This window comes from Mauremys reevesii, unplaced genomic scaffold, assembly GCF_016161935.1.
Source record: "Mauremys reevesii isolate NIE-2019 unplaced genomic scaffold, ASM1616193v1 Contig133, whole genome shotgun sequence".
In the NCBI taxonomy this organism is placed as follows: Eukaryota; Metazoa; Chordata; order Testudines; family Geoemydidae; genus Mauremys; species Mauremys reevesii.
The window spans coordinates 168,003-174,089 of NW_024100753.1; positions in this window are offsets into that span (position 1 = coordinate 168,003).

A 6,087-nucleotide genomic window follows, 5' to 3' on the forward strand; every position below is an offset into this window, starting at 1 on the left:
AGAGGAGTGGGCGGGAACTTTGTTAAATTTAGCAGCCCTTAACAAGCGGTTCTAAAATGGCTGCTAAAATTTAACAACGGGTTTGTCTTGAACCCATGCGAACCCGCTGCAGCTCACCCCTGCCTTGAACCCCACTCACCTGTCACCAGAAGTCCCGCTCCGGGGGGTATTAATCCCAGGGTCAAGATGCCACATGACCGGAAGCAAGGTGTGTCACGTGACCATCCTCTACCACTCAGGAAGGGTTTCAGCCGCTGGGGACCACCCCGAGAGGAGATTTGACCAATCAAGGCAAGTTCTGGGGTGGGTGACCCATCTGGATGTGGGTCATGTGACCCCTCTAAGAACTCCTCCTACTTCCCTCTACCAATCAGGATGGGGTTCACCCTGATAGGACCTCCCTCAGAGGAGATCTGACCAATCAGAGTGAGTTCTGGGGTGGGGTGACCTGTTCGGAAGTGGGTCGTGTGACCCCCTCTAAGAACTCCTCCCAACGCCCTCTGCCAATCAGAGCAGCACCATTACCCCATAAGTCCCAGCTCCGGGCAGAGGAGGCCATCTCTGACCAAGGACACGTGTTTTAGACATTGTGGAAAGGCTACTGAGAGGAAACATGGACTCCTTTACCACCCCATGAGAACTTGGACTTTGTTTTGACCCCGAGCACCTTTGGAATTGTGTGGAGAAAGCGCTACCTCGGTGACAGTTCCAAGGAGGACCCTTTGACTCAACGTTGATGGATACGTTGGAATCCGATCCCGAAAACTTTGTTAGGCATCCCAATTAGTGTGAAGGCCTCTCATTGTCCACCCCCCTCGAGGTGGACAATGAGACCCTTTGACTCAGCCGTTGGGTTCTTACACTGTTTGTTTTCTGAAAATCTCTCAACAGCTTAACGATGCTGTGACAGTACCTCCTATACGGCTTTTGACAGTACCTCCCATAAGGCTTTATGGAAATAATGCTTAGAATGTGTTTTATGGAACTATGCTTAGAATGTGTTTTATGCTACATATGCCATGTAACACATCTCCGTAAAGGTTATGATCTAATGAATGTATTAATCCTATTCGTATGCATGTATCATTTTTGTATTCAAAGTTATGAATGTTGGCTGTGTACCGGCTTGATTTCTAAATAACCTTAGTAGAGCATTTGGTCAGTTCCTGGGGAAAGGAATGTTGAAATTAAGTACCTAATCAAGAAACACTGAAAGGACAATGGATCTTGGAATGCTCCAATCCACATAAGAAGTCTACTTGAGGAAGTTCAAGGTAGCATGTAAACAATGGATGCTCCCTGTAAAAACTGTGAGTCATGCATGGATATGTGGCTTGCCCAAGTGACTCCAAAACTCCATCTTGGAGCTGGACTTGGCACAGGAGTGAGGAGGGGGTCTCCACCCCCAAGAGAAAGTCTATTTAAACCCCTAGGAGAGCCCTCCATTTTGGCTTCAGCTGGCTAAAGAGACAGCCCCATCTCCCCTCCTGGGATACTTGAAAGAAATTGGAACAAAGACAGTGACTGCAGGGGTGTGAGTGATTGCTGGACCCAGGCTAAAGGAGATTAGTCTGTAAAGGGAGCATTGTGGAACTGGTGAGGATCTTATCTGTATTCAGTTTGATTAGATATAGATTTGCACATTTTCTTTTATTTTGCTTGGTGACTTACTTTGTTCTGTCTTTTACTACATGCATCCACTTAAATCCTACTTTCTGTCTTTAATAAAATCACTATTTACTTATTAATTAACTCAGAGTATGTATTAATACCTGGGGGAGCAAACAACTGTGCCTATGTCTCTATCAGAGTTATAGAGGGCAAACAATTGATGAGTTTATCCTGTATAAGCTTTATACAGGGTAAAGGGATTTATTTGGGTTTAGACCCCATTGGGAGTTGGGCATCTGAGTTTAAAGATAGGAACACTTCTGTTAGCTGCTTTCAGGTAAACCTGCAGCTTTGGGGCAAGTAATTCAGACCCTGGGTCTGTGTTGGAGCAGCCGGGAGTGTCTGGCTCAGCAAGACAGGGAGCTGGCAGGGAAAGCAGGGCTTGAAGTAGTTTGGGAACATCAGGTGGCAGCTCCCAGGAGGTTTCTGTGATCCAGCCTGTCACAGTGGCGTAGTCAGCAGAATCTGTGCACATCTGATTGCTTTGAGGTACTGGTAGTGATTTTAAGTGAGTTTTGAGTGTGGTCGGTGGCTGAAGAACAGACCAAGTGGTTACTGGTTTGTTATTTTCTATTTGCTTATTTTGGGTAAGGGAAGTAGGGACAGAAAAGGAAGCAAAATAAGTAAGAGACAAGCTCTGAAGATGCTAAAACTGCACAGGGTGCAAATTGCCCAGAAAGGCTGAACACTGGGCACTGTGAAAGTCTCTGTTAACGAAGAATCCCCTGAGCTGAGTGCATCCCACTTTCAGTGAACTGCAGAGGGGATGTGGCCCAGAAGAAAAAAGCAGGAAAATGACTAGCAGTGAAGCAGCTAACAAACTAGAGTTGGCTAGACTGGAAGCAAAAGAGAAAGAAAATGAACATAAAAGACTAATGGAGAGGGAGGAGGCTGCCCACGAGAGAGCTATGGAGGCAGAGACAGCAAGGGTGGAGGCAGAAGCAGCTTCCCACAAGAGAGCTATGGAGGCAGAGACAGCAAGGATGGAGGTAGAAAAAGCCAGGGAAGAGGCTGCCCACGAGAGAGCTATGCAGACCCAGAGAAAGGCCCAGAAGCATGAACTGGCTGTAACGGAGTCAAAGAGACAAAACCCTCCACCTGCTGGCTCCACTTCCCCAAAAATTCATAAATGGGAGCAACTGTGTCCACAGTATGAGGAATCCAGCGAGATCGCTGAATATTTCATCACCTTCAAGAGACTGGGCACCCTGCATGCCATCCCTGAAGATCAAAAGATGACCACATTGATAGCAAAATGGACTGGTAGAGCTCTGGACATATTCAGTAAGATGCCTATTGATGATGCTTCAAACTACAGTAAATTTAAGGATCTGGTTTTGAAAGAGTTTCAGATTACACCTGAAACCTACAGGGTGAAATTCAGGAGTCTTAAGAGTGGATCTGGATTGAGTAATGTGGTTTATGCCAATGAAATGAGAGATTTGGTAGACAAGTGGGTGTGGGGGAAGGGCATTACAAGCTTCCAAGGGATGTGTGATCTGGTTACTCAGGAACACTTCCTGAATATGGGCAGGGAAGATGTAAAACAGTATTTGTGGGACAAAAAGGTAAATGCAGTGGGTGAATTAGCTGGGTATGCAGACTCTTATGAGCAAGCACAAGCTGCAATCAAACATAAACCACTGGGAGAGGGGTACAGGGTTGTTGGAAAGCAGATTCACCGTTTTACCCCTGGGAAAAAGGAGGCTGGGGAACCTCCCAATTCCCCTGGAACTCGTCCCAAATTTCCTGTGCAAGCAGAGGAGCCCAAGAGGTGCTAGGATTGTAAGTCAACTGAGCACCTGAGGACTAAGTGTCCCTTTCTGAGTAGAAACAAGCAACAAGTAACACATGAAGCTGTGGCTTCTCAGAGCCAGGCTGTGGCCTCTTTCCACACAGGATTTGTAAAGCTTGCTTCCACACAACCAAGCAATGAGCATATGCATGCTGTTAAAATGAATGGTGCAGTGCTTCTTGGACTGAGGACACAGGTGCTGAGATTTCTGTGGTCAGGAGGACCTTATCCAGAAGAAGGATCTGTTGCCAGGTAAAATGGCAGAATTAGAGCTGTTAGCGGGTTACAAAGTCTTTGCACCTTTAGCTAAAGTACACATGCAAACTAAGGATTTGCAGGCTGAACCGACTGTTGCAATGGTGGCACACAATTTTGCACCGTTTCTATTGGGAAACGATTTCTTTAGTGTGGCAGAATCTGTCCCAGGGCTGGTTAGCAGTCGGGGTCGGTGCGGGGTGAAGTCACATGGACTGCTGGGGGAATAGGAGGGTGTCTCATAGATTCCTCTGCAGCAGTAAAGAATGCAGCTTTGGGGGCAGGGATGGTTGTGGCCAGTTTCTGTAGTCCCGGGGCTCAAGGAAAGTTCCAGAGGGAGGGGCTGGATGAAGGCAGCTCCTGTCCCGTAATCATCTCCCCAGGGGAGGGGGAGGAACCACCTTGTAACAGGGGGGCCACCACAGCTGCTGACTGCCAGGAAATTGCAGGTCAGCAGAGGGCAGGGCCTGCCCTGGGGTGCATAGAGACGTGTGTCCCAAAGGTGGGAGTTGGGGTCCTGGTGACCACAGTGGTGGAAACAGACCCCAAGATCGCTGTAGCTGGAAGCAAACCCAACCTGAGTGAAAAGGGGGGAATTTTGCTGGCCAGTGAAAAGTCTGCCATAGCTGGTAGCTGTGAGCCCACAGTTGGACCAGGGTCACCTTCCCTTTCGGGGGACACAGGAGTGTCTGACCCAGAGAGGGAAGCCCAGATGGAAGGGGGGGCAGAGAGTCCGCCCACCTTTTGTGGGAAGGGACTTTCCCAGGAGGAGGGTGAAAAGTTTGCATTTAAAATGCCAGCCCCTTCTCCTATGGTTCATGTTGTAAGGGAAACCTGAGGGTCAGATCTCCTGAACGGGGGAGTCCATCCAGCTGGCCTGTTGGGAACAGAAAGTGGGGTGCCCAAGGGGTCCAGAGCCCCCCATTGAAAGGTGGTGTTCTTGCTGCACCTGTAAGAGATAAAACTCTCTCTCCAAGATGGGGGTGGTGGGGAATCTCTGCATGGGTGGCACTTCACAAGGGAGTGCGGTCCAGCCCAGAGACATTCCAGAGGGAGGGGCCGAGGGCAGGCATGGTGGCAGTGCACCCTCTCCTTGCCAAAGGCTCAACCACATGCCTGAATTAAAAGCCTTCTCCAAAGAGGCAGAGTGCCTACCAGAGGCTACACAGAGCTGGGAAAATGCAATAGACACTAAAGGAGTCAAACTGAGTGAACGAAGCCTGTCCACCGTAGATTTGCTGTTAACCTTGTGTCTTTTGCTAATTCACCTATGGGATAAAACAAAGGAATTCGTACTAGTGTTAAACCCTTTAAAGATGTGGGACATACCTGCTTTGTGGAAGAAACTGTTGTACATGCTAGGGATGGTGACAGGAGAGCCCCACAAGCAAGTTACTTTTCAGCCTACGCCTGTAAACAGTCTGGAAGCTTGGAACAGCAGCAAAAGCATAACAGCCCCATGCTGCTGTGTAGAAGGGGAAACTGAGGCACACTGCCTCATGGCATTGGTGGCTAATTGCCAAAACGCCTCCGCTGTAACAGATATCGCTGTCTGCGTTCTGTTAACAATACTACATCCCAACCTGTTTTCTGGCATCTGAGGACCAGGACCCCCAAAACTGGCTAGGACCCTTAGGAATGACATCATATGGTTTAAAGGTACTTGAAAGGAGTGTGACCAAAAACAAACAGGGATTTTACATGTACTGCCTCCGCCATGGACAGTGTCCAAGTCTCTGGCAGTAAGCTCAGGGGGAGGGTGTGAGGTGCCTCCCATAAGGCTCTATGGAAATATGCTTAGAATGTGTTTTCTGCTACATATGCCATGTAACATATCTCCATAAAGGTTATGATCTACTGAATGTATTAATCCTATTCGTATGCATGTATCATTTTGTATTCAAAGTTATGAATGTTGGCTGTGTACGGCTTGATTTCTAAATAACCTTAGTAGAGCATTTGGTCAGTTCCTGGAAATTAAGTACCTAATCAAGAAACACTGAAAGGACAATGGATCTTGGAATGCTCCAATCCACATAAGAAGTCTACTTGAGGAAGTTCAAGGTAGCATGTAAACAATGGATGCTCCCTGTAAAAACTGTGAGTCATGCATGGACATGTGAGTTGCCCAGGTGACTCCAAATCTCCATCTTGGAGCTGGACTCGGCACAGGAGTGAGGAGTGGATCTCCACCCCCAAGAGAAAGTCTATTTAAACCCCTGGGAGAGCCCTCCATTTTGTCTTCAGCTGGCTAAGGATAGAGCCACCACCCCCACCCCATGAAACCCGACAGAAATGGGTACAAAGGACAGTGTCAGCAGGATGTGTGAGAGAATGCAGGACCCAGGCTAAAGGAGATTAGTCTG